This window comes from Rattus norvegicus, chromosome 3 (assembly GCF_021556685.1).
Source record: "Rattus norvegicus strain SHRSP/BbbUtx chromosome 3, alternate assembly SHRSP_T2T, whole genome shotgun sequence".
NCBI lineage: Eukaryota > Metazoa > Chordata > Mammalia > Rodentia > Muridae > Rattus > Rattus norvegicus.
The window spans coordinates 91922217-91936913 of NC_141536.1; the positions used below are offsets into that span (position 1 = coordinate 91922217).

General features: G+C 39.7%; 1 pseudogene across 1 annotated transcript in view; it reads left to right on the forward strand.

Annotated features, from left to right (window-relative positions):
- Positions 1–14697, forward strand: part of Dcdc1-ps1 (doublecortin domain containing 1, pseudogene 1) — a 411937-nt pseudogene that overhangs the window by 99246 nt on the left and 297994 nt on the right. Inside the window, 1 exon segment of the transcript NR_175340.2 lies at positions 2980–2994. The product of NR_175340.2 is annotated as a doublecortin domain containing 1, pseudogene 1 (transcript).

The window sequence follows — 14697 nt, forward strand, 5'->3', positions numbered from 1 at the left end:
AGTTATGAGCTATCCTGCAGGTGAGAAAGTCAAACCTGGGTCCCCTGAAAGGGCTGGCAGTACACCTCACTGCTAAGCCATCTCTTTAGTCCATACTTCTTGATGAACACTTTGAGATTGACTTAAAGTTTTTCTTTATGAGCTAACTATTTGTTATAGATTCTTTTTTAAAAGACTTATTTATTTAATATATGTGAGTATACTGTCACTCTTCAGACACACCAGAAGAGGGCATCAGATCTTATTACAGATGGCTGTGAGCTACCATGTGGTTGCTGGGAATTGAACTCAGAACCTCTGGAAGAGCAGTCAGTGCTCTTCACCGCTGAGCCATCTCTCCAGCCCCTTGTTACAGATTCTTTATAAGTTAACACATTCTGCAGATTTAGTTCTATGTATAAATACTTATGCTTTACATGTAAACTTACGCTAAGATTTTACACATTTTACTATAAATTTGTCTTTCAATGAGGCTTGTGTGTGTGTGTGTGTGTGTGTGTGTGTGTGTGTGTGTGTGTGTTAGAGGCATAGTTTTTACTTTGTAGCTCATTAGTTTTGAGAAGCCTGATTCAGCTTCTGATAGCTCAGATTGCAGGCATGTTGCACCACACATGGCTCAGTCATTGTATATCACTCTTACTAATTTTAGTTTATAAAGATGCCTTTGTGCTGATGGCATAAAATTTAGTTTTTGGAGCCATTTACAAATACCATTGGAAAGTGGACACTATACCTAACCCAAGTAACTTAATGCCAGGACATTAAAAGTCATGCCAGTGTGCTAATGGCAACAGGGTGTGAGTTTAAGGAAAGCGGACTGTTTGGTTATATTTAGACAATGACTGGAAATTAGATGCATGGGAAATAGGAAGTGAAAGGGAGGTAGTTGCTCACATCCCCCCTCCTCCCAGTAAATATTTGTTCTTACAGTAGTAAGGAGAGAAGCTTCCAGGGGGAGAATAGCAGCGATGATATTGACGATACTGTCTTGTATGTCATACAATAGACACAGAAACTGCACTTGTTTCCTGGCATTTTAGTTATACAAGGGCTTCAGGGCATATTAGAAATGTCTTCTCTGCCTCTCGATGTTCTTATTAATAAAAAAATCATTCTAAATAATCTTCTGCTTTAGAAAGCTTCATCACCCCTGTTTCTGGATCATCAGAGCTAGATTATAGACACCTGAGTTTGAGCACATCTTTTCCAATTGAGCCATATCCTCAGTGTCCAAAATGAAATCTTTAATTCATATAGTTTATCATAAAATGACTTACAATCTTATAATAATAAATAATACTGGAAATTAATACAGCGGCAGTTATTCCTTAATCAGCTTGTTCTCCAAATGATCCAGAGACCTTTTAACATTTCAAAGCTTAGGCTTTATCTGGGCAGACTGTCAACCAGCTTCTCTAAGTTAACCTGACCGCCTAGCCACATCAAGTCACATGCCTAGCTATATCTCCCAGGATGGTAGTCATGTCCTCTCATGTCTCCTGGCAAAAAGACTTTCCTCTTTCTTCTTCCCAGAGTTCCTTTCTTGCTACCAGGAAGTCCCACCTTCCACTTCCTGCCCAGCTATTTCACCATCAGATTTTTATTAAAGCCAATCAGAGAATGCCTAAGGTAGGTGAGGAAGGACAGAGACACAACTTTATACAGTGTACTGCAATTGTTTACATTCATAGCTGTATCTCCATAATAAAAGTTGTTTATTGCTATAAAAGCTAATTGATTTAGTTATAATAAAATATTACAGCCAATATTACCAATCGATTTGGTCTTCTCTGGGGAGGGCCACCAAAAATAAATGCAAAAAAATAATCGTACTTAAAATTTAAAACTTGAATATAAATTACAATGGATAGCTGCATATTTCATGAGTAGCTATAGAATTTGTATTATAAATTCCAGTAGCAAAAAGTAAGGCAGGACAAAAACAGTCCCATTGACAGCTGATTTGCAGGAGACCTTATGATCTTGAAAGGATTTTTTTTCTCTGATTAAAGAACAAAGCATCAAGGCATTTCCATAAGTAATTATCTCTTCTAATCTCATTGCAGAAGGAATATTTCACTCACTTCATATTGAAATTAACTCTCAAATCCTGAGTCCTCATGGTTTAAAAGAATCAAGGTGAACTGGGGAGATGAAGTAATTAACTCTAGTCCAGGTAGTAGGGATACGAATGCTAGACATAAACACATAGAAGAATCAAGTTCATTCAGTGAGTTGAGATATGGCGTGTCCTTTACGCAGTGGTGAGAGTGATTTGAACCTGGTGAAACATAACAAAGTCAGGTCATTTAAGGACCTTCTAGCTCAGATCCCAAAGCTTCATCTAATTGACAAAAACAGATTTGAATATGCTTGCAGGGTCATGGAAAAGGGTCATGGATACATAAGAATAACTCCTTTGTCTCAAGTTGGAAAATCATGAATGTTTGATAAAATAGCTCATATACCCAGCAAGCAATTTTTACCTTTTTAAAAATGGATTTCTTGATAGGCATGGTGTTGCATGCCTTTAAGTCCAGCTCTTGAGAAGGGTTAGGCAGATCTCTTGTGTATTAGAGGTCAGCCTGGTATACATGGAACATTCCAGGCAACCCAGGGCTGCACAATTGGTCTTACTGTGTGACAGTGAATAAGGCATTCACTCTGTGTTTTGGAGTTTTATTGACTAAGTGAAGCTATCTGTAGCTATATTTTTAGATTGGTATATAAGGAGATCTTGAAACAGTTCCTGGTCCTAACTTTCATAATCAGAATTCAAGAAATACTATTCACCATGCAACCAGTAGAAGTCTTTCAGTACCTATTTTGGGATGCAAATCAGAAGGCCGGTTTGACTGTCACTGGGAAATATTGGTAGCGAGTGGCCGAGGTTATGTACAGCCCTATCAGACGATCTACTAGCTTCTCTTTTGCTTGGGGTGTGAGTGGGGCAGTGCTCTGAGTCACTCAAGAAAATAGGGAAAGGAAGAGGGTGTTGACAGCTTCAGGAGAGTCTTGCATGTACTTTACTTGGATGATTGACTTCTAGGGAAGTAGTATTGGGAGAAAGCGAGAGTATGCCCCATACACAGACACTGGTAGACATTTTGTTTGCTCATTCATTCCAGACCAAAATGAACAGAGGAGGCATACTTCCACAAGTTGCTAATTCCTTTGTTCTCTCTGCTTAGACTTCATCTCATTGTCTCTGATGGACTTTCCTTTCCCCTTCTTTAGACTTCCCTCTATTCTTATTACACACTCACTGGTCTATGTCCTGCCATGATTACACCTGTATCTTAGAAGAGGTGTTTAGACTCATAGTCTTCTATTCCCTTGACAGACTCCCAGTGTTCTTATGTTGCTAAATCACTCAGAAGCTTTATCTCTGTCTTAACTTCCTCCTCTTACTGATTTTTGCCTAGGTCATTCTCTGGAGACTGGTGTTTCGAGTCTGATTGAATATCTGCCTTACAATAGCTGCTTCTCTGAGATACACTGAGCATGCAGGATTGGTGTTCTATGACCTTCAACTCATTTGAGCTAATTTTAACCATTTTAACATAATAAATTTATCTGAAGTAGAAATGGGTAACAATGTTACTTGGTTATTGAAGTCACTGGTCTTCTCATTCTCTGTAACATGTAACACTGTTAATTGCGTTAGAAAGCCATCTCCCTGGCTTTTATGACCACTCTGGTTTTACATCTCTTCTCCCAATTGTTTACCTTTTAAATTCTCAAATATGTTTCCTTTAGGCTGCTTGTTTTCTTAGGCTCAAAAATCTCCTAACTTCCTTTCTTCCATTGTTTCCTGGGACACTTTAATAGGGTCTAAATATATCTGTATCCTGGTGACTATTCGTTTTGTATTTCTGCAAGTATTACCTATTTTAACCCAAGCTTTGGACATCTGCGTATGCTCTGAAAATCATAGTCCTTAGACACTTTATGTTTGGTATTAAATAACACATATTTATCTGACATCATTATTTGTTAAGTACTTTAGTGACTGAGAGCTGTAGATGTATGCAAGGTTTAATTCTCTACAAGAGCCTGAAGGAGTGTAAAACAGAAATAAGACACAGAGAAATGAAATGGGTGCTGTTCAATGCTATAAATATTATAAATCTGCTTCAAATGAATAGGAAAGGGGTTGATTTTTGTCCTTCAGCAATGAAGAAGTAAGAGTATTGTGGCTGGAGTGTGGGGACTGTGAGAAGTCACGTCAATCGCAGAGAGTTTTGTTGTACCTGGAAGAGTTTGTATTTCACATTGCCAGATATCGGGAGTGATGTGATTGAATATATTCTTTAGAAACAATGCTGACTGCTATCTGAAGGGTGATTGCTGTAGAATGAAAGTAGTGTAGTTTTGGGTTTTTACCTCTCCTGGTGGGGTGCCCGAGTGCCAGTACTCTAGCTCAGAGAGGTCAAAGTCCGGAATGAGTGGGGTCCAAAATCCACCCCTTTCATCTAGGGTGTCATACGTTGCTGTGTGCTAGCCCGAGAGGGATAAAGGGAGTCTAGGACATAGAGAATCCACAGGGCTCCAGTCTGGCTGGGAATGCTAAAAGTGTTACAGTTCTTAGAAAGGGAGTAAAGAGGTTTGTGCAACCAGCGCTGGGCAGGTCCTGGGTCCCAAGGCCTTTGTGGCAGTGAAGCCAGAAGCCATCATTCTGATGTGAGCCTCTGTGAGCCATGGGGAGCCTGGCTAGGCAGGCAGGTCCAAGGTCCAACAATGAGTGCTTGTGGGAGGGGGACTTCTCCCAAATGCTACAGATCAGTAAAAATAGTCTCAGATGATCCTTGGTGAAATAGTTCGTGTGCTTTATTCCATGTGGACAGGGTCTATACGAACCTTGGGGAGTGGGATGGGACTTTGGGGGGAAATATGTTCTATTGGTTGAAGCTAAGATCCTGGTTGTCTTAGGATTTCCATTGCTGTGAACAGATAGCATGACCAAAGCAACTCTTATAAAGGACAACATTTAATTAGGTCTGGCTTACAGGTTCAGAGGTTCAGTCCATCATCATCAAGGTGAAAAGTATGGTAGCATCCAGGCAGGCAGGGTACCGGAGGAGCAGAGACTTCTACATCTTGATTGGAAGGCAGCCAGGAAAAAATTGTCTTGCAAGCTTCTAGGAGTACAGTCTCAAAACCCACTACCTCAGTGAAACACTTCCTCCTACGAGGCTGCACCTTCTAGCAGTGCTACTCCCTATGGGCCAAGCATATTAAAACCACCACACTGGTGATGCTCTGTTTGCATGGGCAAGAATTCCAGGTGCTGTGCTATGAGACTGACTGCCCGTGATCATCCAGTTGGGGATTGTGGTTATTACCCCAAAGCAGCAGGCATGGAGACAGAGAGAGAGAGAGAGAGAGAGAGAGAGAGAGAGAGAGAGAGAGAGAGAGAGAGAGAGACTACTCCTGCCATCTTAAACTCTGAAATTTCTGGGGTTTAAGCATGCTCCACTTCACCAGTCCCATGCCCATTCCTCTGGTGGCAAGGTCCATGTGCCCTACAGAGTATAGAAACAAATTCTGGAGGAGGCTGCTCAAACATCTAGACAGATGTTGGTTTTCTAGGCCTATGTATGAAAGTATGAGACATGGGAAAGTTTATGATACGTTTTGTAAATACTATAATGTTAGATTGGACTTGACATATGAATGAGAGTTTAATTACTGAATTTATAATATTGACTCTAGTTATTCAGACAAAAAGGGCAGGAGAAATAGAAGGACTGGGCCACTAGATAGTTAAACAAGGAGGTTGAACAGACATTTGAATAAAAGATATCTGAGCTGGAAATGCAAGTTTGATAATTATTAATATACTAACAGTATCTAAAAGTATGAAAATGGTTGTGATCATTAGGGCAAGTGGGTAGCCAGGACTTGAGATTTTCTAACTTCTGGTGGTCTTGTAAAGGATGAATTAAGGAAGGAATCTGGGAAGAGATAACTGTTAAGGCTCAGTGCACAGAGAAGAAAACAGTAAAGAAAAGGTGCAGAGAACCAGGGCGTATACTACAAACATCTCCTATGTTTTCATAGCTTATGGTTCAGAATACCTTTAGGAGTTTTCTCCAGTGCTGGAAGTTTAATTGTGTTCTAGGTTCTGGGCACTGCTGCACTGTGGAGGAAGAGTCATCATTCACAGACCCTACATCTATCAAACAGAATCAAATTGGTTGTCTGGAAGCATTTTTACTTAAACTTCTAATTAGTATGTAAAATTTAGGATTTCTCCAAGTGAATTAATCAATCATTAATTAATCAATTAATCACATTAAGGCATCTTTATCTCCTAAATGGCAGTAATCAAACAAAAGAGGACAAGCTGAAATCACAAAAGCTCAGTTGTCTGACTTCAGGAAAAGATGGTGTGTGGGAGCACAGACGTCAGAGTTAGTGAGGATGGGTGACAGGAGGACAAGGTAGTCCTCAAGCTGTTGCCTGTCCTGTAGAACAGGCTAGCTCAGGCTCTTCTTACCTGTGGCCCAGTTTTACTTGGGAGGATGTGATTCTACAAAGAAAATACACACATGCACGGACAAATTTCTGCTTGATTCTTTATAATCAGAATTTACAACCTTAATATTTAGTGGAATAATTTTGGTGACACCGTTATATTTGTTTGTTTTAGTCATGGCAAACACTTCATGATCTTATGACGTGCTAGTCACAGTCCTAAGAGATATTACAGATGTTATGTTACCTAAGGTGTAATAATCTCATAGGCAGATTTATCCCTTGTGTGACTAAGAAAAGAGTCATACAGGGTTTTATCCTGAGGCATAAAATGATACGTGGCTTTCCAAAGATTATTTTATGGTGTGTGTGTGTGCGCGCGCACGTGTGTGTGTCGCATTGTGTCTCCCTGGAGCTGGAGTTATTCACTCAGAGTGAATGCTGACCCAGATGTCTTCTTAATTGAAATAGATATAAAATTATATGTTACTTCTTCTTTGTAATGTAAAATTTTATTAGCAATGCTCTTAATAATAATAGGCAAAAATCCGTGCCCCATATCTATGTAAAGCTGGGGACTGGGGTGTTCAGTGGCAACACAATGCTTAGCATATGTGAAGTCCTCGGTTTGATGTGTACCATTGTAAACAAACAAGTAAATCAGGCGGGGTGTGAACAAGAGGTAAAGATACAAACTATTATATGAAGCTTTGTTGCAATAACTTTAATCTGTTCCTTTCATTTGTAATAGAGTAAAAATTATGATTTAATAAGAAGGTAGAATAAAGATATATATAGATAGGACAAAGTCCTCAGATGCCCTAACTTTCCTAGAACCAGACCTTTTGATCTAAGTACTTCAACATAGGTTTGCTTATGCTTTTGGAGGATTAAGTCACAACTAAAGCTTTGTAGTTCGTTTTTTCTTGTAAAAATGAAGGCACTTAAAAAAATAAAAAAAAAATGAAGGCACTTACTGCTGTGCCATGCCATGATAGTCTTGTGGCTGCAGTGGGGATGTGTAGCACAAGAAGCACAGGTAGGTAGTACAGGTGTTTGGTGCTTTTTCACAGCTCATGCTTTTGAGATTTTTTTTTTTCCTGGGAGTTGAACCATGTTTGAGACTTTGGCATTGGTAAGAGTGGAGGGCAAGCCCTCATTCACAGACTGTGCTTCTCATCAAATTGGAGCAAAGTGGACAGATAAACATATTTCAAATGCCACTTTATACTTTGTATGACACAAAAAATGATAGAAGAGAAATCAGGAGGGAAAGGAGGCAAAGACACTGAGGGGAATTAAAAACAAAGTTTGATTCTGATCTATCTTATTCAATGACAAGGAGCTACAGTCAGCTAAGTAAATCACATGGTTTGTCAAATTTGTTCTTTGTTTATATGACTTTCCCCAACTGCCTTATTTTTAACATAACTGCTCCATGATAACATCATACTTTAAACCCCTTTATTTTGCAAATTCCCCAATCTTGAGTCTTAAGTTGGCCAGTCTTGTATTTAATTCTTCTTCCACCTCTGTTTGATTAGTTTAGGTAACACTTTAAATATATTATTACTTAATGCTGATTACTTTGGGAACAAAAGTTAGGGAAATGTAGTTGGTGCCAAAGCTACATGTCAAGAGACTTTATACAGCCACTCTGGGTACAAGTGTGGATATTATGGGACTTCATTTAGTTTCAAATATCATGAGGACTGATGGCTCTTTAAGCAAATCAATACGGTTTTGTGTGTGGAGTGCTAGGATTGAACTCAGGACCTCAAATGCTAGTCAAATAGATTATATCCCTAGCTCTCAGTACTTTTTGAAAATATGGTTCATTTAGTAATTAATATGTCAGATATTGAACTTTTATAGAATAACTACATGAAGTATATTGCTAATGATGATACCGGAATTTTGCGGTGTCTTTGAGAATGATGTAGTCTTTCTGGGGAAGTAAGGGTCCCATATACTTGACTACTCAAACTGCCCCAGTCATTGACTTTTGTGTTCTTGTCTTGAGAATTCAGGGAGTACAGGCTCAGTTTTGGAGAGCCTATGATAAACTTATTAGGTGGGAGCTTAGGGAGGGAAAAGAGCTTTGGCATTCAAGTCAAATGGCATGGATATTTTAGCTACATGGTGGAGAGAAGAGTTTCAGAGAAAGAGTAAGAAGGTCCAGAATGCCTGAAAAGAGATACATAGACTCTGGCTGGAATCGGAGAAAAATACAGAAGAGAAAGAGAAGGAAAATGCATGCCTTTGTGAGTGGCAGGTAGACCCAACAGAGCCTTATGGAAGCTTGCAGTTACTGCGTTTTGGCTAGGAATACTGAGAGGGAAAGGGAAAGTACATTGTCTCTAAATTAAAGAGCTAATTGTTCTCTTTAGCTTGCTTAAGGCAAACCTGCCTCTTGAGGGACGGTTCCCTTGGACATAGGATTAGCAAACCCAACTAGATAAACTCTTTTTTTAAAATTGTTATTTTGTTTATTTACATTTCAAATGTTGTCCCCCTTCTAGGTTTCCCCTCCCAATACCCCCAATTCCACCCCCTCTCCCTGCCTCCATGGGTGTTCCCCCACCTACCCACCCACTCCTCCTGCCAGGGGGCAATGGTGTGATTCCACTCAGAGGCAGACTGCATTCTTTTGGCTAGGAGACAACAGGTTTTTCTTAATGCTACCTCTTCACTCTGAAGAGGTAATCTTTTTTCTATTTTTAAAATTTATTTATTTATTTATTTACATCCCAAATGCTGCCCCTCCGGGTCCCTCCTCCCAGGGTTCTTCACCTCTTAACCCCTACTCTTTGCATCTCCCTGGGAGTGTCCCTCTTCCCTGGTGCTAGAAGTCTCTATAGGATTAGGCACATCCTCTCCCATTGAGTCCAGACAAGGCAGTCCTCTGCTACTTACGGCCTGGGAGCAGACCAGCCCCTGTATGCTCTGTGAGCTTTCAGGGGTACCGGATAGTTGAGACTGTTGTTGTTCTTATGGGGTCGAGATCCCCTTCAACTCCTTCAGCCCTTCTCCTAACTCATCCATTGAGGTCCCCGATCTCAGTTCAATGGTTGGCTGTATCTGCATCTGTCTCAGCTTGTGGTAGGGACTCTCAGAGGACATCCATGCTAGGCTCCTGTTCGCAAGCACAACATGGCATTGATAATTAGTGTCAGGGTTTGGTGCCTGCCCCTGGGATGGATTCCAGGTTTGGGCTGGTTGCTGGATGGCCTTCCCTTCAGTCTGTGCTCCACTCTTGTCCCCTTATTTCTTTTGACAGGAACAATTCTGGGTCAAATATTTGAAGGTAGTTGGTGACCCCATCTTTCTACTGGGGGCCCTGCTATCTATTGAAGGTGGTTTCTTCAGGTTCTGTCTCTTCACTGTTGAATATTTCAGGTAAGGTCACCCCCATTGAGTCCTGGAAGCCTCTCAGATCTCATGTCTCTGGGACTTTCTAGAAATTTCCACCAGCTCCCACCCCCAGCGGTTGTATATTCCCATTCATTTCTCCTGGCCCTCTAGACTTCTCCTCTCTCCCATATCCTCTTCCTGTTTTCCCTCACCCCTCCTTTTCCACTCCCTCCTTCTGCCTCCCATGATTATTTTGTTACCTGTTCTAAGTGTGAAATATCCACGCTTGGGCCTTCCTTCTCGTTAAGTTTCCTACAGTCTGTGAGTTGTATCATGGGTATTCTGAACTTTTTTGCTAATATCTACTCATTAGTAAGTATACACCGTGCATGTCCTGAGTTACCTCACTCAAGATGCTATTTTCTAGTTCCATCCATTTGCCTGCAAAATTCATAATTTTCTCATTTTTAATAACTGAATAGGATTCCATTGTGCAAATGAACCACATTTTCTGTTTCCATTCTTTGGTTAAGGGACATCTGGGTTGCTTCCAGTTTCTGACTCTTACAAATAAGCTGCTATGAACATAACCCAAAAGATACTCCACCATATCATAAGGACATGTCCTCCACTGTGTCCATTGGAAAGTTTATCTTAAAATCCTTTAGGAGCCAGATCAGAGACCAGAGATCACAAACACTTTTGATGTTAGTGACCTCCAGCTAGGACAGGACCAAGAACATTTTTGTCTCACGGCTAAGGACACGGATTGAGCTTCTTGTCCTAAACTGCCTGTCCCATTTCTATCTACTGTCCTGGTCAGTATATATTTATCATTAATGCTGATAGTTAATTTTAACACATTAACACACTAATGTTTATTTAATGATAGTAATACATTCAGTATTTTGTGTTCTGAATGCATTAAGATGCATCTAGCTCAGCACAGTGAACGATACAAGAAACAGCCACTGAAATAATGAAGATGATGGGTCATGGACCATGCTCTTAGGAAATTAAGATTGGGGACTGGAGAGATGGCTCAGTGGTTAGGAGTACTGACTTCTCTTCCAAAGGTCCTGAGTTCAACTCCCAGCAACCAAATGGTGACTCACGACCATGTAATGGGATCTGATACCCTCTTCTGGTGTGTCTGAAGACAGCTATAGTATATTCACATACATAAAAAGAATAAATAGATCTTTAAAAAGGAAATTAATATTGGAGTGGGGCAGCCTTTTTATCACTGGCCACTGTAAGCCGTTGTGGGTTCTCTATTAGGATTAACCAGGAAGGGCCCATTGGAGGAGATTTGGGACCTGAAAGGCTTTCATTCTTCAAAGAGGAAGCCCATGTTCTATTAGCTAGTGGTCTTGTATTTGGAGAGTACTTGGGAGATTGACATTTCAAAAGGTGATATGTAAACGTTTAAATAAATTTGGGAAAAAAAGCAGCTACCAGCACACATGGGCTATTGAGCCACTTTAGTGCTGCATTTCCTGATATAACAGATGAAGATGAAAATCAAGGCAGTCTATCGAAACAAAGTCTTCAGACGTTTATGATGTAAAACAGTGGTGCTCTTTTTAATGTGAAAATTAAGTATTCTCTTGAATAAATGAATTAAATTTCCAACCTTACTACATTTCGCATTAATTATAATCTAACAATTAAGTGGACACACGTTCCCTTTTAACTTGTTGAATATGTAAATCACTGGGACACAAAGAGTTTTTCCCTCACTGCACAGGATTGTATTGTCACCACCACGGTGGCTTTCTCTGGTTTTTCAAAAAATCCTTTCACTTTTTCTTTTAAAGTTACTGAATATGTTCTGCAATGCTTGTCACACATTAATGTCAATGAATCTAAGCTATGTTTAAGTTATCTGCTGGCATCTAGTAATTATCCAGAACCATGAAATGCACGACAGTATCTTCTGATGTGTAAAATTTCAATCCTGAAGAGAATTCCTCAATTTAAAACACATCTTCAAACAGTTTTAATTTAAACTTTTCTGTATAAAAATTACAGATACTTTTTAAAATTAGAGTTCATATTTGATCAAGAGTTCACTGAGTTGCTGTCTCCAAACATAGAAAAAATCATTAGAGGAAATAGCACGTATATTGCCAGGTCAAGTTTCAAGTCATTTTTAAAAACCCTCTGATTTTCTAAGCAAAAATTTTCATTGTATTAGAACACCAACCAGCAACCAGGTTCTGTATAAATAGTGATCAATTGTATTCATTAGAAGTGGTTACTCAGACCAAATTACCTTACATGGAATTTGTTTGACATTTTTAGAAAATTCACTGCCCTTGTATAATGGGAGAATATTAAAATAACTCTATTCTGTCTTGAGAACATTTTAGCTAAATGCTATTTCAATCCCGCACTGGAACAACACTAAAACAAATATTCCAACACGAGAGTCCTGTTGGCATCAGACACAAAGCGTGTGAATTCTGATACGTTTCCATTGCCTGTACACTAGGAATTCTATGTTTTAAATGATATCCTGCCAGCTTTTTCACAATCCATTAATTCCTGGATCAGCATCAGAAGGAATGTCAGAGCAGAGTGAAATTCTTGTAAGACACAGATGTCAGGATCAAAAGTCAGACGCATTCTCCAAGCAGCAGGGAAGCAAGCTTGTTAGACTTTAATCGGAACAATTAGTATCCACCATGTGACAGTCTTCGGTGCCCTCACTTATGTGTCTATGAAGTTCCGGCATGGTGGAAAGACAGACTTCTAAGTTTGATGGGAAATTTCATAAGCTTTTGGTCTCATTATTTTTAGCCGCGATTCTTAAGTTTTGTTGATAGCCTCCAAATGCCCTTAAATGGTCAACGGTTGATGCACTTAGATACAGTAGGGTCCATCTTGCTATGGAGACAAGAGTTTCATCTTCTGTGAATGGATGTAATGCAGAATGACTGGCTTTATGGATGTTGGTGGTCGTTAGTACTCAGGAGGCTTTCCTAGCACATTACACCCCGAGAGTGAAAGCTTTTACGATGTGCTCCAGCAGAGGTTCGATAAATGTGAATCATTGATGAAGGAAAAGTACTTAAAGTTATGGTGGCGTTTTAGTGAAGAATTTCTTTGAAATCAGCTATTATATTTCTTCTTATGCTGTCACTAAACCAAAATACCATCGTTACAGTAATAATTAAAAAAAATCAACCAGTTGTTTTCTGTACATGTTGTCAATAAACTAACTTAATTATTTCTCCCAGTAATGCTACTTGAGTTTTCCCCCCACTTTTGGTGTAGTCTGTAATGATAATTTCTTCATCCAGGCGTAAGTGTCGGGGTAACCTGGAGTAACCTATAGAAAGGTCTAAGTCCGTCGTTGGCTGTCCGTCTCTGGTTATGGGGAATGACACTAAGGTGTGAACTGTAACAGCTGAGATTCAGTCACCAAGGCTGTTTCTATCGTACGACAGTACCAGTTCATGCTCGGAAGGAGAGTGTCATTATACTTAGCTCGTGATAACTACTTTTTTAATAGGCAAAAGCCATGGGTAAGTGTATGGAGGACAGAGCAGAGAACATAGAGAGGGACCCGGAGTGGCACAGCAGAGACAGGAGCACAAGGCCAGGAAGTGGGAGGCCTGCTGGAGGCAGAGGTGTAGCCTTTTCTCTGCATGCAACCCAATAGTACTATATTTGCTATAGCCTTGAGGTGACAGTTTCTTAATATTATTAAAATGTTAAAGAGAACACCTTTGAAATTTAGTCCAATTGAATTTAATAGTTGGGATAATGTATAGCAAGTGGTGCCTGATGTTGGACATTTTATGTTTGTTATCTCAGCCCATTCCATCTATGAAGTTGCAAACTTTGTCCTCTGACAAGTGTCCTTCCAGCAACTCCTGTGACACTTGTGGTTTTATTTGCTTACTCCTTCTTTTTTTTTAAACTTTCATTATATGTATTCATTGTATGTGATGTCATGTTACAGCGAGACGCTTTTGCACGTGTATGTATACATTGTACAAACACACTTATATAGGATACAAACACACTTATACATTGTACAAACAGACTCATATACTGTATAAACACACATATATCGTACAAGCACACTTACGTATTGTACAAACATTTCCCTTCTCTTCACTTCTTTCCCTTCCTTGCTCATGTTAGTCCCCTCTGTCTCCCAAGACAGTTTTGCCTCCAATGCGATAGCAGCTATGCATACAAGAGTTTCATGTCTCTGTAAAACTCAAAGAACTGCAAATAGGAAGAAACAGGGCATACATTCTACTAGCTCCAGTTGCATCCACTATCACACAAGTAATGACAGCTGAAAACAAATCCATTTCCATCTCGTCTTTGTAGACACCCACTTTGGTTCCATACTTAGCTGTTGGGATGCACTGCAGCGAACACCAGTGCTGGCTGAGAGCACGGTCGGGCAGATGCTTGGGCTTGGTACAGCTAGCTTGTTTAGTAGAATTAGTTTTAGGTTGTCTTATTTTAGTGTGTGTGTGTGTGTGTGTGTGTGTGTGTGTGTGTGTGTGTGTTAGAATCCATACCTATTTCAGTAGTGGCTGGATTTGTTTAAGAGTCCCATGGCATCTTTAACAACGTCTGTTGTTATTTAGTCTCTCAATGACTGCCATTCTTACTGATGTGAGATGAAATTTGTAGTTTTGATTTACATTTTTTCTTTTGAAAATGGTTTGTTCTGTTAGTCTACTTGTTGAGTGATTGTTTGTTTTGTTGTTAATTTTTTGGTGTTCTAAGAACCATCTTTCTGGTCAGTTGTGTACTAACAACTTTTTTCCTCTTTCTGTAAGCTGATTCCTCACCCAACTACCAATTTCCTGTGCCATGCAAAAACACTCT